Raw genomic sequence first — 20385 nt, 5'->3', positions numbered from 1 at the left:
GTCAGCAGCAACCAACTGGAACTGTGCCCTCCGACTCTGCTCCCACTCAGCAGCAACCAACTGGAACTCCGCCCTCCGACTCTGCTCCCAGTCAGCTGCAACCAACTCGAACTGCGCCCTCCGACTCTGCTCCAAGTCAGCAGCAACCAACTGGAACTGTGCCCTCCGACTCTGCTCCCAGTCAGCAGCAACCAACTGGAACTGCGCCCTCCGACTCTGCTCCCAGTCAGCTGCAACCAACTGGAACTGCGCCCTCCGACTCTGCTCCCAGTCAGCTGCAACCAACTGGAACTGCGCCCTCCGACTCTGCTCCCAGTCAGCTGCAACCAACTGGAACTCCGCCCTCCGACTCTGCTCCCAGTCAGCAGCAACCAACTGGAACTGTGCCCTCCGACTCTGCTCCCAGTCAGCTGCAACCAACTGGATCTCCGCCCTCCGACTCTGCTCCCAGTCTGCTGCAACCAACTGGAACTGCGCCCTCCGACTCTGCTCCCAGTCAGCTGCAACTAACTGGACCTGTGCCCTCCGACTCTGCTCCCCGTCAGCTGCAACCAACTGGAACTGCGCCCTCCGACTCTGCTCCCAGTCAGCTGCAACCAACTGGAACTGTGCCCTCCGACTCTGCACCCAGTCAGCTGCAACCAACTGGAACTGCGCCCTCCGACTCTGCTCCCCGTCAGCTGCAACCAACTGGAACTGTGCCCTCCGACTCTGCTCCCAGTCAGCTGCAACCAACTGGAACTGTGCCCTCCGACTCTGCTCCCAGTCACTGCAACCAACTGGAACTCCGCCCTCCGACTCTGCTCCCAGTCAGCTGCAACCAACTGGAACTGCGCCCTCCGACTCTGCTCCCAGTCAGCTGCAGCCAACTGGCCCTCCGCCCTCCGACTCTGCTCCCAGTCAGCTGCAACCAACTGGAACTGTGCCCTCCGACTCTGCTCCCAGTCAGCTGCATCCAACTGGAACTCCGCCCTCCGACTCTGCTCCCAGTCAGCTGCAACCAACTGGAACTGTGCCCTCCGACTCTGCTCCCAGTCAGCTGCAACCAACTGGATCTCCGCCCTCCGACTCTGCTCCCAGTCAGCTGCAACCAACTGGAACTGCGCCCTCCGACTCTGCTCCCAGTCAGCTGCAACCAACTGGAACTGCGCCCTCCGACTCTGCTCCCAGTCAGCTGCAACCAACTGGAACTGCGCCCTCCGACTCCACTCCCAGTCAGCTGCAACCAACTGGACCTCCGCCCTCCAACTCTGCTCCCCGTCAGCTGCATCCAACTGGACCTCCGCCCTCCGACTCTGCTCCCAGTCAGCTGCAACCAACTGGCCCTCCGCCCTCCGACTCTGCTCCCAGTCAGCTGCAACTAACTGGCCCTCCGCCCTCCGACTCTGCTCCCCGTCAGCTGCAACCAACTGGATCTCCGGCCTCCGACTCTGCTCCCAGTCAGCTGCAACCAACTGGAACTGTGCCCTCCGACTCTGCTCCCTGTGAGTAGCAACCAACTGGCCCTCCGCCCTCCGACTCTGCTCCCACTCAGCAGCAACCAACTGGCCCTCCGCCCTCCGACTCTGCTCCCTGTCAGTAGCAACCAACTGGAACTGTGCCCTCCGACTCTGCTCCCAGTCAGCTGCAACCAACTGGAACTGCGCCCTCCGACTCTGCTCCCAGTCAGCTGCAACCAACTGGAACTGTGCCCTCCGACTCTGCTCCCTGTCAGTAGCAACCAACTGGAACTGCGCCCTCCGACTCTGCTCCCAGTCAGCTGCAACCAACTGGAACTGCGCCCTCCGACTCTGCTCCCGGTCAGCTGCAACCAACTGGCCCTCCGCCCTCCGACTCTGCTCCCAGTCAGCTGCAACCAACTGTAACTGCGCCCTCCGACTCTGCTCCCAGTCAGCAGCAACCAACTGGAACTGCGCCCTCCGACTCTGCTCCCAGTCAGCAGCAACCAACTGGAACTGTGCCCTCCGACTCTGCTCCCAGTCAGCTGCAACTAACTGGACCTGTGCCCTCCGACTCTGCTCCCCGTCAGCTGCAACCAACTGGAACTGCGCCCTCCGACTCTGCTCCCAGTCAGCTGCAACCAACTGGAACTGTGCCCTCCGACTCTGCACCCAGTCAGCTGCAACCAACTGGAACTGCGCCCTCCGACTCTGCTCCCCGTCAGCTGCAACCAACTGGAACTGTGCCCTCCGACTCTGCTCCCAGTCAGCTGCAACCAACTGGAACTGCGCCCTCCGACTCTGCTCCCAGTCACTGCAACCAACTGGAACTCCGCCCTCCGACTCTGCTCCCAGTCAGCTGCAACCAACTGGAACTGCGCCCTCCGACTCTGCTCCCAGTCAGCTGCAGCCAACTGGCCCTCCGCCCTCCGACTCTGCTCCCAGTCAGCTGCAACCAACTGGAACTGTGCCCTCCGACTCTGCTCCCAGTCAGCTGCATCCAACTGGAACTCCGCCCTCCGACTCTGCTCCCAGTCAGCTGCAACCAACTGGAACTGTGCCCTCCGACTCTGCTCCCAGTCAGCTGCAACCAACTGGATCTCCGCCCTCCGACTCTGCTCCCAGTCAGCTGCAACCAACTGGAACTGCGCCCTCCGACTCTGCTCCCAGTCAGCTGCAACCAACTGGAACTGCGCCCTCCGACTCTGCTCCCAGTCAGCTGCAACCAACTGGAACTGCGCCCTCCGACTCCACTCCCAGTCAGCTGCAACCAACTGGACCTCCGCCCTCCAACTCTGCTCCCCGTCAGCTGCATCCAACTGGACCTCCGCCCTCCGACTCTGCTCCCAGTCAGCTGCAACCAACTGGCCCTCCGCCCTCCGACTCTGCTCCCAGTCAGCTGCAACTAACTGGCCCTCCGCCCTCCGACTCTGCTCCCCGTCAGCTGCAACCAACTGGACCTCCGGCCTCCGACTCTGCTCCCAGTCAGCTGCAACCAACTGGAACTGTGCCCTCCGACTCTGCTCCCTGTCAGTAGCAACCAACTGGCCCTCCGCCCTCCGACTCTGCTCCCACTCAGCAGCAACCAACTGGCCCTCCGCCCTCCGACTCTGCTCCCTGTTAGTAGCAACCAACTGGAACTGTGCCCTCCGACTCTGCTCCCAGTCAGCTGCAACCAACTGGAACTGCGCCCTCCGACTCTGCTCCCAGTCAGCTGCAACCAACTGGAACTGTGCCCTCCGACTCTGCTCCCTGTCAGTAGCAACCAACTGGAACTGCGCCCTCCGACTCTGCTCCCAGTCAGCTGCAACCAACTGGAACTGCGCCCTCCGTCTCTGCTCCCGGTCAGCTGCAACCAACTGGCCCTCCGCCCTCCGACTCTGCTCCCAGTCAGCTGCAACCAACTGTAACTGCGCCCTCCGACTCTGCTCCCAGTCAGCAGCAACCAACTGGAACTGTGCCCTCCGACTCTGCTCCCAGTCAGCTGCAACCAACTGGAACTGCGCCCTACGACTCTGCTCCCAGTCAGCAGCAACTAACTGGAACTGCGCCCTCCGACTCTGCTCTCGGTCAGCTGCAACCAACTGGCCCTCCGCCCTCCGACTCTGCTCCCTGTCAGCTGCAACCAACTGGCCCTCCGCCCTCCGACTCTGCTCCCAGTCAGCTGCAAACAACTGGAACTCCGCCCTCCGACTCTGCTCCCAGTCAGCTGCAACCAACTGGCCCTCCGGCCTCCGACTCTGCTCCCAGTCAGCTGCAACCAACTGGAACTGCGCCCTCCGACTCTGCTCCCAGTCAGCTGCAACCAACTGGAACTGCGCCCTCCGACTCTGCTCCCAGTCAGCTGCAACCAACTGGAACTGCGCCCTCCGACTCTGCTCCCAGTCAGCTGCAACCAACTGGAACTGCGCCCTCCGACTCTGCTCCCAGTCAGCTGCAACCAACTGGAACTGCGCCCTCCGACTCTGCTCCCAGTCAGCTGCAACCAACTGGACCTCCGCCCTCCGACTCTGCTCCCAGTCAGCTGCAACCAACTGGAACTGCGCCCTCCGACTCTGCTCCCAGTCAGCAGCAACCAACTGGAACTGCGCCCTCCGACTCTGCTCCCAGTCAGCTGCAACCAACTGGAACTGCGCCCTCCGACTCTGCTCCCAGTCAGCTGCAACCAACTGGAACTGCGCCCTCCGACTCTGCTCCCAGTCAGCTGCAACCAACTGGAACTGCGCCCTCCGACTCTGCTCCCAGTCAGCTGCAACCAACTGGAACTGCGCCCTCCGACTCTGCTCCCAGTCAGCTGCAACCAACTGGAACTGCGCCCTCCGACTCTGCTCCCAGTCAGCTGCAACCAACTGGAACTGCGCCCTCTTACTCTGATCCCAGTCAGCAGCAACCAACTGGAACTCCGCCCTCCGACTCTGCTCCCAGTCAGCTGCAACCAACTGGAACTCCGCCCTCCGACTCTGCTCCCAGTCAGCTGCAACCAACTGGAACTCCGGCCTCCGACTCTGCTCCCAGTCAGCTGCAACCAACTGGACCTCCGCCCTCCGACTCTGCTCCCAGTCAGCTGCAACCAACTGGAACTCCGCCCTCCGACTCTGCTCCCAGTCAGCTGCAACCAACTGGAACTGCGCCCTCCGACGCTGCTCCCAGTCAGCAGCAACCAACTGGAACTGCGCCCTCCGACTCTGCTCCCAGTCAGCTGCAACCAACTGGAACTGTGCCCTCCGACTCTGCTCCCAGTCAGCTGCAACCAACTGGAACTGGGCCCTCCGACTCTGCTCCCAGTCAGCTGCAACCAACTGGAACTGCGCCCTCCGACGCTGCTCCCAGTCAGCTGCAACCAACTGGAACTGCGCCCTCCGACTCTGCTCCCAGTCAGCTGCAACCAACTGGAACTGCGCCCTCCGACTCTGCTCCCAGTCAGCTGCAACCAACTGGACCTCCGCCCTCCGACTCTGCTCCCAGTCAGCAGCAACCAACTGGACCTCCGCCCTCCGACTCTGCTCCCAGTCAGCTGCAACCAACTGGAACTCCGCCCTCCGACTCTGCTCCCAGTCAGCTGCAACCAACTGGACCTCCGCCCTCCGACTCTGCTCCCAGTCAGCAGCAACCAACTGGAACTGCACCCTCCGACTCTGCTCCCAGTCAGCTGCAACCAACTGGAACTCCGCCCTCCGACTCTGCTCCCAGTCAGCTGCAACCAACTGGAACTGTGCCCTCCGACTCTGCTCCCGGTCAGCTGCAACCAACTGGAACTCCGCCCTCCGACTCTGCTCCCAGTCAGCTGCAACCAACTGGCCCTCCGCCCTCCGACTCTGCTCCCAGTCAGCTGCAACCAACTGTAACTGCGCCCTCCGACTCTGCTCCCAGTCAGCAGCAACCAACTGGAACTGTGCCCTCCGACTCTGCTCCCAGTCAGCAGCAACTAACTGGAACTGCGCCCTCCGACTCTGCTCTCGGTCAGCTGCAACCAACTGGCCCTCCGCCCTCCGACTCTGCTCCCTGTCAGCTGCAACCAACTGGCCCTCCGCCCTCCGACTCTGCTCCCAGTCAGCTGCAAACAACTGGAACTCCGCCCTCCGACTCTGCTCCCAGTCAGCTGCAACCAACTGGCCCTCCGGCCTCCGACTCTGCTCCCAGTCAGCTGCAACCAACTGGAACTGCGCCCTCCGACTCTGCTCCCAGTCAGCAGCAACCAACTGGAACTGCGCCCTCCGACTCTGCTCCCAGTCAGCTGCAACCAACTGGAACTGCGCCCTCCGACTCTGCTCCCAGTCAGCTGCAACCAACTGGAACTGCGCCCTCCGACTCTGCTCCCAGTCAGCTGCAACCAACTGGCACTGCGCCCTCCGACTCTGCTCCCAGTCAGCAGCAACCAACTGGAACTCCGCCCTCCGACTCTGCTCCCAGTCAGCAGCAACCAACTGGAACTGCGCCCTCCGACTCTGCTCCCAGTCAGCAGCAACCAACTGGCCCTCCGCCCTCCGACTCTGCTCCCGGTCAGCAGCAACCAACTGGAACTGCGCCCTCCGACTCTGCTCCCAGTCAGCTGCAACCAACTGGAACTGCGCCCTCCGACTCTGATCCCAGTCAGCAGCAACCAACTGGAACTCCGCCCTCCGACTCTGCTCCCAGTCAGCTGCAACCAACTGGAACTCCGGCCTCCGACTCTGCTCCCAGTCAGCTGCAACCAACTGGACCTCCGCCCTCCGACTCTGCTCCCAGTCAGCTGCAACCAACTGGAACTCCGCCCTCCGACTCTGCTCCCAGTCAGCTGCAACCAACTGGAACTGCGCCCTCCGACGCTGCTCCCAGTCAGCAGCAACCAACTGGAACTGCGCCCTCCGACTCTGCTCCCAGTCAGCTGCAACCAACTGGAACTGTGCCCTCCGACTCTGCTCCCAGTCAGCTGCAACCAACTGGAACTGGGCCCTCCGACTCTGCTCCCAGTCAGCTGCAACCAACTGGAACTGCGCCCTCCGACGCTGCTCCCAGTCAGCTGCAACCAACTGGAACTGCGCCCTCCGACTCTGCTCCCAGTCAGCTGCAACCAACTGGAACTGCGCCCTCCGACTCTGCTCCCAGTCAGCTGCAACCAACTGGACCTCCGCCCTCCGACTCTGCTCCCAGTCAGCAGCAACCAACTGGACCTCCGCCCTCCGACTCTGCTCCCAGTCAGCTGCAACCAACTGGAACTCCGCCCTCCGACTCTGCTCCCAGTCAGCTGCAACCAACTGGACCTCCGCCCTCCGACTCTGCTCCCAGTCAGCAGCAACCAACTGGAACTGCGCCCTCCGACTCTGCTCCCAGTCAGCTGCAACCAACTGGAACTCCGCCCTCCGACTCTGCTCCCAGTCAGCTGCAACCAACTGGAACTGTGCCCTCCGACTCTGCTCCCGGTCAGCTGCAACCAACTGGAACTCCGCCCTCCGACTCTGCTCCCAGTCAGCAGCAACCAACTGGAACTGTGCCCTCCGACTCTGCTCCCACTCAGCAGCAACCAACTGGAACTCCGCCCTCCGACTCTGCTCCCAGTCAGCTGCAACCAACTGGAACTGCGCCCTCCGACTCTGCTCCCAGTCAGCAGCAACCAACTGGAACTGTGCCCTCCGACTCTGCTCCCAGTCAGCAGCAACCAACTGGAACTGCGCCCTCCGACTCTGCTCCCAGTCAGCTGCAACCAACTGGAACTGCGCCCTCCGACTCTGCTCCCAGTCAGCTGCAACCAACTGGAACTGCGCCCTCCGACTCTGCTCCCAGTCAGCTGCAACCAACTGGAACTCCGCCCTCCGACTCTGCTCCCAGTCAGCAGCAACCAACTGGAACTGTGCCCTCCGACTCTGCTCCCAGTCAGCTGCAACCAACTGGATCTCCGCCCTCCGACTCTGCTCCCAGTCAGCTGCAACCAACTGGAACTGCGCCCTCCGACTCTGCTCCCAGTCAGCTGCAACTAACTGGACCTGTGCCCTCCGACTCTGCTCCCCGTCAGCTGCAACCAACTGGAACTGCGCCCTCCAACTCTGCTCCCAGTCAGCTGCAACCAACTGGAACTGTGCCCTCCGACTCTGCACCCAGTCAGCTGCAACCAACTGGAACTGCGCCCTCCCACTCTGCTCCCCGTCAGCTGCAACCAACTGGAACTGTGCCCTCCGACTCTGCTCCCAGTCAGCTGAAACCAACTGGAACTGTGCCCTCCGACTCTGCTCCCAGTCACTGCAACCAACTGGAACTCCGCCCTCCGACTCTGCTCCCAGTCAGCTGCAACCAACTGGAACTGTGCCCTCCGACTCTGCTCCCAGTCAGCTGCAACCAACTGGATCTCCGCCCTCCGACTCTGCTCCCAGTCAGCTGCAACCAACTGGAACTGCGCCCTCCGACTCTGCTCCCAGTCAGCTGCAACCAACTGGAACTGCGCCCTCCGACACTGCTCCCAGTCAGCTGCAACCAACTGGAACTGCGCCCTCCGACTCCACTCCCAGTCAGCTGCAACCAACTGGACCTCCGCCCTCCAACTCTGCTCCCCGTCAGCTGCATCCAACTGGACCTCCGCCCTCCGACTCTGCTCCCAGTCAGCTGCAACCAACTGGCCCTCCGCCCTCCGACTCTGCTCCCAGTCAGCTGCAACTAACTGGCCCTCCGCCCTCCGACTCTGCTCCCCGTCAGCTGCAACCAACTGGACCTCTGGCCTCCGACTCTGCTCCCAGTCAGCTGCAACCAACTGGAACTGTGCCCTCCGACTCTGCTCCCTGTCAGTAGCAACCAACTGGCCCTCCGCCCTCCGACTCTGCTCCCACTCAGCAGCAACCAACTGGCCCTCCGCCCTCCGACTCTGCTCCCAGTCAGCTGCAAACAACTGGAACTCCGCCCTCCGACTCTGCTCCCAGTCAGCTGCAACCAACTGGCCCTCCGGCCTCCGACTCTGCTCCCAGTCAGCTGCAACCAACTGGAACTGCGCCCTCCGACTCTGCTCCCAGTCAGCAGCAACCAACTGGAACTGCGCCCTCCGACTCTGCTCCCAGTCAGCTGCAACCAACTGGAACTGCGCCCTCCGACTCTGCTCCCAGTCAGCTGCAACCAACTGGAACTGCGCCCTCCGACTCTGCTCCCAGTCAGCTGCAACCAACTGGAACTGCGCCCTCCGATTCTGCTCCCAGTCAGCAGCAACCAACTGGAACTCCGCCCTCCGACTCTGCTCCCAGTCAGCAGCAACCAACTGGAACTGCGCCCTCCGACTCTGCTCCCAGTCAGCAGCAACCAACTGGCCCTCCGCCCTCCGACTCTGCTCCCGGTCAGCAGCAACCAACTGGAACTGCGCCCTCCGACTCTGCTCCCAGTCAGCTGCAACCAACTGGAACTCCGGCCTCCGACTCTGCTCCCAGTCAGCTGCAACCAACTGGACCTCCGCCCTCCGACTCTGCTCCCAGTCAGCTGCAACCAACTGGAACTCCGCCCTCCGACTCTGCTCCCAGTCAGCTGCAACCAACTGGAACTGCGCCCTCTGACTCTGCTCCCAGTCAGCTGCAACCAACTGGAACTGTGCCCTCCGACTCTGCTCCCAGTCAGCTGCAACCAACTGGAACTGTGCCCTCCGACTCTGCTCCCAGTCAGCTGCAACCAACTGGAACTGGGCCCTCCGACTCTGCTCCCAGTCAGCAGCAACCAACTGGAACTGCGCCCTCCGACGCTGCTCCCAGTCAGCTGCAACCAACTGGAACTGCGCCCTCCGACTCTGCTCCCAGTCAGCTGCAACCAACTGGAACTGCGCCCTCCGACTCTGCTCCCAGTCAGCTGCAACCAACTGGACCTCCGCCCTCCGACTCTGCTCCCAGTCAGCAGCAACCAACTGGACCTCCGCCCTCCGACTCTGCTCCCAGTCAGCTGCAACCAACTGGAACTCCGCCCTCCGACTCTGCTCCCAGTCAGCTGCAACCAACTGGACCTCCGCCCTCCGACTCTGCTCCCAGTCAGCAGCAACCAACTGGAACTGCGCCCTCCGACTCTGCTCCCAGTCAGCTGCAACCAACTGGAACTCCGCCCTCCGACTCTGCTCCCAGTCAGCTGCAACCAACTGGAACTGTGCCCTCCGACTCTCCTCCCGGTCAGCTGCAACCAACTGGAACTCCGCCCTCCGACTCTGCTCCCAGTCAGCAGCAACCAACTGGAACTGTGCCCTCCGACTCTGCTCCCACTCAGCAGCAACCAACTGGAACTCCGCCCTCCGACTCTGCTCCCAGTCAGCTGCAACCAACTGGAACTGCGCCCTCCGACTCTGCTCCCAGTCAGCAGCAACCAACTGGAACTGTGCCCTCCGACTCTGCTCCCAGTCAGCAGCAACCAACTGGAACTGCGCCCTCCGACTCTGCTCCCAGTCAGCTGCAACCAACTGGAACTGCGCCCTCCGACTCTGCTCCCAGTCAGCTGCAACCAACTGGAACTGCGCCCTCCGACTCTGCTCCCAGTCAGCTGCAACCAACTGGAACTCCGCCCTCCGACTCTGCTCCCAGTCAGCAGCAACCAACTGGAACTGTGCCCTCCGACTCTGCTCCCAGTCAGCTGCAACCAACTGGATCTCCGCCCTCCGACTCTGCTCCCAGTCAGCTGCAACCAACTGGAACTGCGCCCTCCGACTCTGCTCCCAGTCAGCTGCAACTAACTGGACCTGTGCCCTCCGACTCTGCTCCCCGTCAGCTGCAACCAACTGGAACTGCGCCCTCCAACTCTGCTCCCAGTCAGCTGCAAGCAACTGGAACTGTGCCCTCCGACTCTGCACCCAGTCAGCTGCAACCAACTGGAACTGCGCCCTCCGACTCTGCTCCCCGTCAGCTGCAACCAACTGGAACTGTGCCCTCCGACTCTGCTCCCAGTCAGCTGCAACCAACTGGAACTGTGCCCTCCGACTCTGCTCCCAGTCACTGCAACCAACTGGAACTCCGCCCTCCGACTCTGCTCCCAGTCAGCTGCAACCAACTGGAACTGCGCCCTCCGACTCTGCTCCCAGTCAGCTGCAGCCAACTGGCCCTCCGCCCTCCGACTCTGCTCCCAGTCAGCTGCAACCAACTGGAACTGTGCCCTCCGACTCTGCTCCCAGTCAGCTGCATCCAACTGGAACTCCGCCCTCCGACTCTGCTCCCAGTCAGCTGCAACCAACTGGAACTGTGCCCTCCGACTCTGCTCCCAGTCAGCTGCAACCAACTGGAACTCCGGCCTCCGACTCTGCTCCCAGTCAGCTGCAACCAACTGGAACTGCGCCCTCCGACTCTGCTCCCAGTCAGCAGCAACCAACTGGAACTGCGCCCTCCGACTCTGCTCCCAGTCAGCTGCAACCAACTGGAACTGCGCCCTCCGACTCTGCTCCCAGTCAGCTGCAACCAACTGGAACTGCGCCCTCCGACTCTGCTCCCAGTCAGCTGCAACCAACTGGAACTGCGCCCTCCGATTCTGCTCCCAGTCAGCAGCAACCAACTGGAACTCCGCCCTCCGACTCTGCTCCCAGTCAGCAGCAACCAACTGGAACTGCGCCCTCCGACTCTGCTCCCAGTCAGCAGCAACCAACTGGCCCTCCGCCCTCCGACTCTGCTCCCGGTCAGCAGCAACCAACTGGAACTGCGCCCTCCGACTCTGCTCCCAGTCAGCTGCAACCAACTGGAACTGCGCCCTCCGACTTTGATCCCAGTCAGCAGCAACCAACTGGAACTCCGCCCTCCGACTCTGCTCCCAGTCAGCTGCAACCAACTGGAACTCCGGCCTCCGACTCTGCTCCCAGTCAGCTGCAACCAACTGGACCTCCGCCCTCCGACTCTGCTCCCAGTCAGCTGCAACCAACTGGAACTCCGCCCTCCGACTCTGCTCCCAGTCAGCTGCAACCAACTGGAACTGCGCCCTCCGACGCTGCTCCCAGTCAGCAGCAACCAACTGGAACTGCGCCCTCCGACTCTGCTCCCAGTCAGCTGCAACCAACTGGAACTGTGCCCTCCGACTCTGCTCCCAGTCAGCTGCAACCAACTGGAACTGGGCCCTCCGACTCTGCTCCCAGTCAGCTGCAACCAACTGGAACTGCGCCCTCCGACGCTGCTCCCAGTCAGCTGCAACCAACTGGAACTGCGCCCTCCGACTCTGCTCCCAGTCAGCTGCAACCAACTGGAACTGCGCCCTCCGACTCTGCTCCCAGTCAGCTGCAACCAACTGGAACTCCGCCCTCCGACTCTGCTCCCAGTCAGCTGCAACCAACTGGAACTGTGCCCTCCGACTCTGCTCCCGGTCAGCTGCAACCAACTGGAACTCCGCCCTCCGACTCTGCTCCCAGTCAGCTGCAACCAACTGGAACTGTGCCCTCCGACTCTGCTCCCAGTCAGCAGCAACCAACTGGACCTCCGCCCTCCGACTCTGCTCCCGGTCAGCTGCAACCAACTGGAACTCCGCCCTCCGACTCTGCTCCCAGTCAGCTGCAACCAACTGGAACTGTGCCCTCCGACTCTGCTCCCAGTCAGCAGCAACCAACTGGAACTGTGCCCTCCGACTCTGCTCCCAGTCAGCTGCAACCAACTGGCCCTCCGCCCTCCGACTCTGCTCCCCGTCAGCTGCAACCAATTGGAACTCCGCCCTCCGACTCTGCTCCCAGTCAGCAGCAACCAACTGGAACTGCGCCCTCCGACTCTGCTCCCAGTCAGCTGCAACCAACTGGAACTGTGCCCTCCGACTCTGCTCCCAGTCAGCAGCAACCAACTGGCCCTCCGCCCTCCGACTCTGCTCCCCGTCAGCTGCAACCAACTGGAGCTCCGCCCTCCGACTCTGCTCCCAGTCAGCTGCAACCAACTGGAACTGTGCCCTCCGACTCTGCTCCCAGTCAGCTGCAACCAACTGGACCTCCGCACTCCGACTCTGCTCCCAGTCAGCAGCAACCAACTGGAACTCCGCCCTCCGACTCTGCTCCCAGTCAGCTGCAACCAACTGGAACTGTGCCCTCCGACTCTGCTCCCAGTCAGCAGCAACCAACTGGCCCTCCGCCCTCCGACTCTGCTCCCAGTCAGCTGCAACCAACTGGACCTCCGCACTCCGACTCTGCTCCCAGTCAGCTGCAACCAACTGGAACTGCGCCCTCCGACTCTGCTCCCAGTCAGCTGCAACTAACTGGAACTCCGCCCTCCGACTCTGCTCCCAGTCAGCTGCAACTAACTGGAACTCCGCCCTCCGACTCTGCTCCCAGTCAGCTGCAACCAACTGGAACTGTGCCCTCCGACTCTGCTCCCAGTCAGCAGCAACCAACTGGCCCTCCGCCCTCCGACTCTGCTCCCGGTCAGCTGCAACCAACTGGAGCTCCGCACTCCGACTCTGCTCCCAGTCAGCAGCAACCAACTGGAACTCCGCCCTCCGACTCTGCTCCCAGTCAGCTGCAACCAACTGGAACTGCGCCCTCCGACTCTGCTCCCAGTCAGCTGCAACCAACTGGAACTGTGCCCTCCGACTCTGCTCCCAGTCAGCTGCAACCAACTGGAACTGTATCCTCCGACTCTGCTCCCAGTCAGCTGCAACCAACTGGAACTGCGCCCTCCGACTCTGCTCCCCGTCAGCTGCAACCAACTGGCCCTCCGCCCTCCGACTCTGCTCCCAGTCAGCTGCAACCAACTGGAACTGTGCCCTGCGACTCTGCTCCCAGTCAGCTGCAACCAACTGGAACTGTGCCCTCCGACTCTGCTCCCAGTCAGCTGCAACCAACTGGAACTCCGCCCTCCGACTCTGCTCCCAGTCAGCTGCAACCAACTGGAACTGTGCCCTCCGGCTCTGCTCCCAGTCAGCAGCAACCAACTGGAACTGCGCCCTCCGACTCTGCTCCCAGTCAGCTGCAACCAACTGGAACTGCGCCCTCCGACTCTGCTCCCAGTCAGCTGCAACCAACTGGAACTGCGCCCTCCGACTCTGCTCCCAGTCAGCTGCAACCAACTGGAACTCCGCCCTCCGACTCTGCTCCCAGTCAGCTGCAACCAACTGGACCTCCGCCCTCCGACTCTGCTCCCAGTCAGCAGCAACCAACTGGAACTGTGCCCTCCGACTCTGCTCCCACTCAGCAGCAACCAACTGGAACTCCGCCCTCCGACTCTGCTCCCAGTCAGCTGCAACCAACTGGAACTGCGCCCTCCGACTCTGCTCCCAGTCAGCAGCAACCAACTGGAACTGCGCCCTCCGACTCTGCTCCCAGTCAGCAGCAACCAACTGGCCCTCCGCCCTCCGACTCTGCTCCCAGTCAGCTGCAACCAACTGGAACTGTGCCCTCCGACTCTGCTCCCAGTCAGCAGCAACCAACTGGCCCTCCGCCCTCCGACTCTGCTCCCAGTCAGCTGCAACCAACTGGAACTGCGCCCTCCGACTCTGCTCCCAGTCAGCTGCAACCAACTGGCCCTCCGCCCTCCGACTCTGCTCCCAGTCAGCTGCAACCAACTGGAACTGTGCCCTCCGACCCTGCTCCCAGTCAGCAGCAACCAACTGGAACTGCGCCCTCCGACTCTGCTCCCAGTCAGCAGCAACCAACTGGAACTGCGCCCTCCGACTCTGCTCCCAGTCAGCTGCAACCAACTGGAACTGTGCCCTCCGACTCTGCTCCCAGTCAGCAGCAACCAACTGGCCCTCCGCCCTCCGACTCTGCTCCCAGTCAGCTGCAACCAACTGGAACTGTGCCCTCCGACTCTGCTCCCAGTCAGCTGCAACCAACTGGAACTGCGCCCTCCGACTCTGCTCCCAGTCAGCTGCAACCAACTGGAACTCCGCCCTCCGACTCTGCTCCCAGTCAGCTGCAACCAACTGGCCCTCCGCCCTCCGACTCTGCTCCCAGTCAGCTGCAACTAACTGGCCCTCCGCCCTCCGACTCTGCTCCCAGTCAGCTGCAACCAACTGGCCCTCCGCCCTCCGACTCTGCTGCCAGTCAGCTGCAACCAACTGGAACTCCGCCCTCCGACTCTGCTCCCGGTCAGCAGCAACCAACTGGAACTGCGCCTTCCGACTCTGCTCCCAGTCAGCTGCAAGCAACTGGAACTGCGCCCTCCGACTCTGCTCCCAGTCAGCTGCAACCAACTGGAACTGTGCCCTCCGACACTGCTCCCAGTCAGCTGCAACCAACTGGCCCTCCGCCCTCCGACTCTGCTCCCAGTCAGCAGCAACCAACTGGAACTGCGCCCTCCGACTCTGCTCCCAGTCAGCTGCAACCAACTGGAACTCCGCCCTCCGACTCTGCTCCCAGTCAGCTGCAACCAACTGGAACTGCGCCCTCCGACTCTGCTCCCAGTCAGCTGCAACCAACTGGAACTGCGCCCTCCGACTCTGCTCCCAGTCAGCTGCAACCAACTGGACCTCCGCCCTCCGACTCAGCTCCCAGTCAGCAGCAACCAACTGGCCCTCCGCCCTCCGACTCTGCTCCCAGTCAGCTGCAACCAACTGGAACTGCGCCCTCCGACTCTGCTCCCAGTCAGCTGCAACCAACTGGAACTCCGCCCTCCGACTCTGCTCCCAGTCAGCTGCAACCAACTGGACCTCCGCCCTCCGACTCTGCTCCCAGTCAGCTGCAACCAACTGGAACTGCGCCCTCCGACTCTGCTCCCAGTCAGCTGCAACCAACTGGACCTCCGCCCACCAACTCTGCTCCCCGTCAGCTGCATCCAACTGGACCTCCGCCCTCCGACTCTGCTCCCAGTCAGCTGCAACTAACTGGCCCTCCGCCCTCCGACTCTGCTCCCAGTCAGCTGCAACCAACTGGAACTCCGCCCTCCGAGTCTGCTCCCAGTCAGCAGCAACCAACTGGAACTCCGGCCTCCGACTCTGCTCCCAGTCAGCTGCAACCAACTGGAATTCCGCCCTCCGACTCTGCTCCCCGTCAGCTGCAACCAACTGGAACTGTGCCCTCCGACTCTGCTCCCAGTCAGCTGCAACCAACTGGAACTGTGCCCACCGACTCTGCTCCCAGTCAGCTGCAACCAACTGGAACTGCGCCCTCCGACTCTTCTCCCAGTCAGCTGCAACCAACTGGAACTGTGCCCTCCGACGCTGCTCCCAGTCAGCTGCAACCAACTGGCCCTACGCCCTCCGACTCTGCTCCCAGTAAGCTGCAACCAACTGGACCTCCGCCCTCCGACTCTGCTCCCCGTCAGCTGCAACCAACTGGACCTCCGCCCTCCAACTCTGCTCCCCGTCAGCTGCAACCAACTGGCCCTCCGCCCTCCGACTCTGCTCCCAGTCAGCTGCAACCAACTGGAACTGTGCCCTCCGACTCTGCTCCCAGTCAGCTGCAACCAACTGGAACTGTGCCCTCCGACTCTGCTCCCAGTCAGCAGCAACCAACTGGAACTGTGCCCTCCGACTCTGCTCCCAGTCAGCTGCAACCAACTGGCCCTCCGCCCTCCGACTCTGCTCCCCGTCAGCTGCAACCAACTGGAACTCCGCCCTCCGACTCTGCTCCCAGTCAGCAGCAACCAACTGGAACTGCGCCCTCCGACTCTGCTCCCAGTCAGCTGCAACCAACTGGAACTGTGCCCTCCGACTCTGCTCCCAGTCAGCAGCAACCAACTGGCCCTCCGCCCTCCGACTCTGCTCCCCGTCAGCTGCAACCAACTGGAACTCCGCCCTCCGACTCTGCTCCCAGTCAGCTGCAACCAACTGGAACTGTGCCCTCCGACTCTGCTCCCAGTCAGCTGCAACCAACTGGACCTCCGCACTCCGACTCTGCTCCCAGTCAGCAGCAACCAACTGGAACTCCGCCCTCCGACTCTGCTCCCAGTCAGCTGCAACCAACTGGAACTGTGCCCTCCGACTCTGCTCCCAGTCAGCAGCAACCAACTGGCCCTCCGCCCTCCGACTCTGCTCCCAGTCAGCTGCAACCAACTGGACCTCCGCACTCCGACTCTGCTCCCAGTCAGCTGCAACCAACTGGAACTGCGCCCTCCGACTCTGCTCCCAGTCAGCTGCAACTAACTGGAACTCCGCCCTCCGACTCTGCTCCCAGTCAGCTGCAACTAACTGGAACTCCGCCCTCCGACTCTGCTCCCAGTCAGCTGCAACCAACTGGAACTGTGCCCTCCGACTCTGCTCCCAGTCAGCAGCAACCAACTGGCCCTCCGCCCTCCGACTCTGCTCCCGGTCAGCTGCAACCAACTGGAGCTCCGCACTCCGACTCTGCTCCCAGTCAGCAGCAACCAACAGGAACTCCGCCCTCCGACTCTGCTCCCAGTCAGCTGCAACCAACTGGAACTGCGCCCTCCGACTCTGCTCCCAGTCAGCTGCAACCAACTGGAACTGTGCCCTCCGACTCTGCTCCCAGTCAGCTGCAACCAACTGGAACTGTATCCTCCGACTCTGCTCCCAGTCAGCTGCAACCAACTGGAACTGCGCCCTCCGACTCTGCTCCCCGTCAGCTGCAACCAACTGGCCCTCCGCCCTCCGACTCTGCTCCCAGTCAGCTGCAACCAACTGGAACTGTGCCCTGCGACTCTGCTCCCAGTCAGCTGCAACCAACTGGAACTGTGCCCTCCGACTCTGCTCCCAGTCAGCTGCAACCAACTGGAACTCCGCCCTCCGACTCTGCTCCCAGTCAGCTGCAACCAACTGGAACTGTGCCCTCCGGCTCTGCTCCCAGTCAGCAGCAACCAACTGGAACTGCGCCCTCCGACTCTGCTCCCAGTCAGCTGCAACCAACTGGAACTGCGCCCTCCGACTCTGCTCCCAGTCAGCTGCAACCAACTGGAACTGCGCCCTCCGACTCTGCTCCCAGTCAGCTGCAACCAACTGGAACTCCGCCCTCCGACTCTGCTCCCAGTCAGCTGCAACCAACTGGACCTCCGCCCTCCGACTCTGCTCCCAGTCAGCAGCAACCAACTGGAACTGTGCCCTCCGACTCTGCTCCCACTCAGCAGCAACCAACTGGAACTCCGCCCTCCGACTCTGCTCCCAGTCAGCTGCAACCAACTGGAACTGCGCCCTCCGACTCTGCTCCCAGTCAGCAGCAACCAACTGGCCCTCCGCCCTCCGACTCTGCTCCCAGTCAGCTGCAACCAACTGGAACTGTGCCCTCCGACTCTGCTCCCAGTCAGCAGCAACCAACTGGAACTGCGCCCTCCGACTCTGCTCCCAGTCAGCAGCAACCAACTGGCCCTCCGCCCTCCGACTCTGCTCCCAGTCAGCTGCAACCAACTGGAACTGTGCCCTCCGACTCTGCTCCCAGTCAGCAGCAACCAACTGGCCCTCCGCCCTCCGACTCAGCTCCCAGTCAGCTGCAACCAACTGGAACTGCGCCCTCCGACTCTGCTCCCAGTCAGCTGCAACCAACTGGCCCTCCGCCCTCCGACTCTGCTCCCAGTCAGCTGCAACCAACTGGAACTGTGCCCTCCGACTCTGCTCCCAGTCAGCAGCAACCAACTGGAACTGCGCCCTCCGACTCTGCTCCCAGTCAGCAGCAACCAACTGGAACTGCGCCCTCCGACTCTGCTCCCAGTCAGCTGCAACCAACTGGAACTGTGCCCTCCGACTCTGCTCCCAGTCAGCAGCAACCAACTGGCCCTCCGCCCTCCGACTCTGCTCCCAGTCAGCTGCAACCAACTGGAACTGTGCCCTCCGACTCTGCTCCCAGTCAGCTGCAACCAACTGGAACTGCGCCCTCCGACTCTGCTCCCAGTCAGCTGCAACCAACTGGAACTCCGCCCTCCGACTCTGCTCCCAGTCAGCTGCAACCAACTGGCCCTCCGCCCTCCGACTCTGCTCCCAGTCAGCTGCAACTAACTGGCCCTCCGCCCTCCGACTCTGCTCCCAGTCAGCTGCAACCAACTGGCCCTCCGCCCTCCGACTCTGCTGCCAGTCAGCTGCAACCAACTGGAACTCCGCCCTCCGACTCTGCTCCCGGTCAGCAGCAACCAACTGGAACTGCGCCCTCCGACTCTGCTCCCAGTCAGCTGCAACCAACTGGAACTGCGCCCTCCGACTCTGCTCCTAGTCAGCTGCAACCAACTGGAACTGTGCCCTCCGACACTGCTCCCAGTCAGCTGCAACCAACTGGCCCTCCGCCCTCCGACTCTGCTCCCAGTCAGCAGCAACCAATTGGAACTGCGCCCTCCGACTCTGCTCCCAGTCAGCTGCAACCAACTGGAACTCCGCCCTCCGACTCTGCTCCCAGTCAGCTGCAACCAACTGGAACTGCGCCCTCCGACTCTGCTCCCAGTCAGCTGCAACCAACTGGAACTGCGCCCTCCGACTCTGCTCCCAGTCAGCTGCAACCAACTGGACCTCCGCCCTCCGACTCTGCTCCCAGTCAGCAGCAACCAACTGGCCCTCCGCCCTCCGACTCTGCTCCCAGTCAGCTGCAACCAACTGGAACTGCGCCCTCCGACTCTGCTCCCAGTCAGCTGCAACCAACTGGAACTCCGCCCTCCGACTCTGCTCCCAGTCAGCTGCAACCAACTGGACCTCCGCCCTCCGACTCTGCTCCCAGTCAGCTGCAACCAACTGGAACTGCGCCCTCCGACTCTGCTCCCAGTCAGCTGCAACCAACTGGACCTCCGCCCTCCAACTCTGCTCCCCGTCAGCTGCATCCAACTGGACCTCCGCCCTCCGACTCTGCTCCCAGTCAGCTGCAACTAACTGGCCCTCCGCCCTCCGACTCTGCTCCCAGTCAGCTGCAACCAACTGGAACTCCGCCCTCCGAGTCTGCTCCCAGTCAGCAGCAACCAACTGGAACTCCGGCCTCCGACTCTGCTCCCAGTCAGCTGCAACCAACTGGAATTCCGCCCTCCGACTCTGCTCCCCGTCAGCTGCAACCAACTGGAACTGTGCCCTCCGACTCTGCTCCCAGTCAGCTGCAACCAACTGGAACTGTGCCCTCCGACTCTGCTCCCAGTCAGCTGCAACCAACTGGAACTGCGCCCTCCGACTCTTCTCCCAGTCAGCTGCAACCAACTGGAACTGTGCCCTCCGACGCTGCTCCCAGTCAGCTGCAACCAACTGGCCCTCCGCCCTCCGACTCTGCTCCCAGTAAGCTGCAACCAACTGGACCTCCGCCCTCCGACTCTGCTCCCCGTCAGCTGCAACCAACTGGACCTCCGCCCTCCAACTCTGCTCCCCGTCAGCTGCAACCAACTGGCCCTCCGCCCTCCGACTCTGCTCCCAGTCAGCTGCAACCAACTGGAACTGTGCCCTCCGACTCTGCTCCCAGTCAGCTGCAACCAACTGGAACTGTGCCCTCCGACTCTGCTCCCAGTCAGCTGCAACCAACTGGAACTCCGCCCTCCGACTCTGCTCCCAGTCAGCAGCAACCAACTGGAACTGCGCCCTCCGACTCTGCTCCCAGTCAGCTGCAACCAACTGGAACTGCGCCCTCCGACTCTGCTCCCAGTCAGCTGCAACCAACTGGACCTCCGCCCTCCGACTCTGCTCCCAGTCAGCAGCAACCAACTGGCCCTCCGCCCTCCGACTCTGCTCCCGGTCAGCAGCAACCAACTGGAACTCCGCCCTCCGACTCTGCTCCCAGTCAGCTGCAACCAACTGGCCCTCCGCCCTCCGACTCTGCACCCTGTCAGTAGCAACCAACTGGAACTGTGCCCTCCGACTCTGCTCCCAGTCAGCAGCAACCAACTGGAACTGCGCCCTCCGACTCTGCTCCCAGTCAGCTGCAACCAACTGGAACTGCGCCCTCCGACTCTGCTCCCAGTCAGCTGCAACCAACTGGAACTGTGCCCTCCGACTCTGCTCCCAGTCAGCTGCAACCAACTGGAACTGCGCCCTCCGACTCTGCTCCCAGTCAGCTGCAACCAACTGGACCTCCGCCCTCCGACTCTGCTCCCAGTCAGCAGCAACCAACTGGCCCTCCGCCCTCCGACTCTGCTCCCCGTCAGCTGCAAACAACTGGCCCTCCGCCCTCCGACTCTGCTCCCAGTCAGCTGCAAACAGCTGGCCCTCCGCCCTCCGACTCTGCTCCCTGTCA

Source organism: Scyliorhinus torazame, chromosome 6 (assembly GCF_047496885.1).
Source record: "Scyliorhinus torazame isolate Kashiwa2021f chromosome 6, sScyTor2.1, whole genome shotgun sequence".
In the NCBI taxonomy this organism is placed as follows: Eukaryota; Metazoa; Chordata; class Chondrichthyes; order Carcharhiniformes; family Scyliorhinidae; genus Scyliorhinus; species Scyliorhinus torazame.
The sequence above is the reverse complement of the archived record's forward strand: the minus strand, read 5'-3'. Positions refer to the sequence as shown.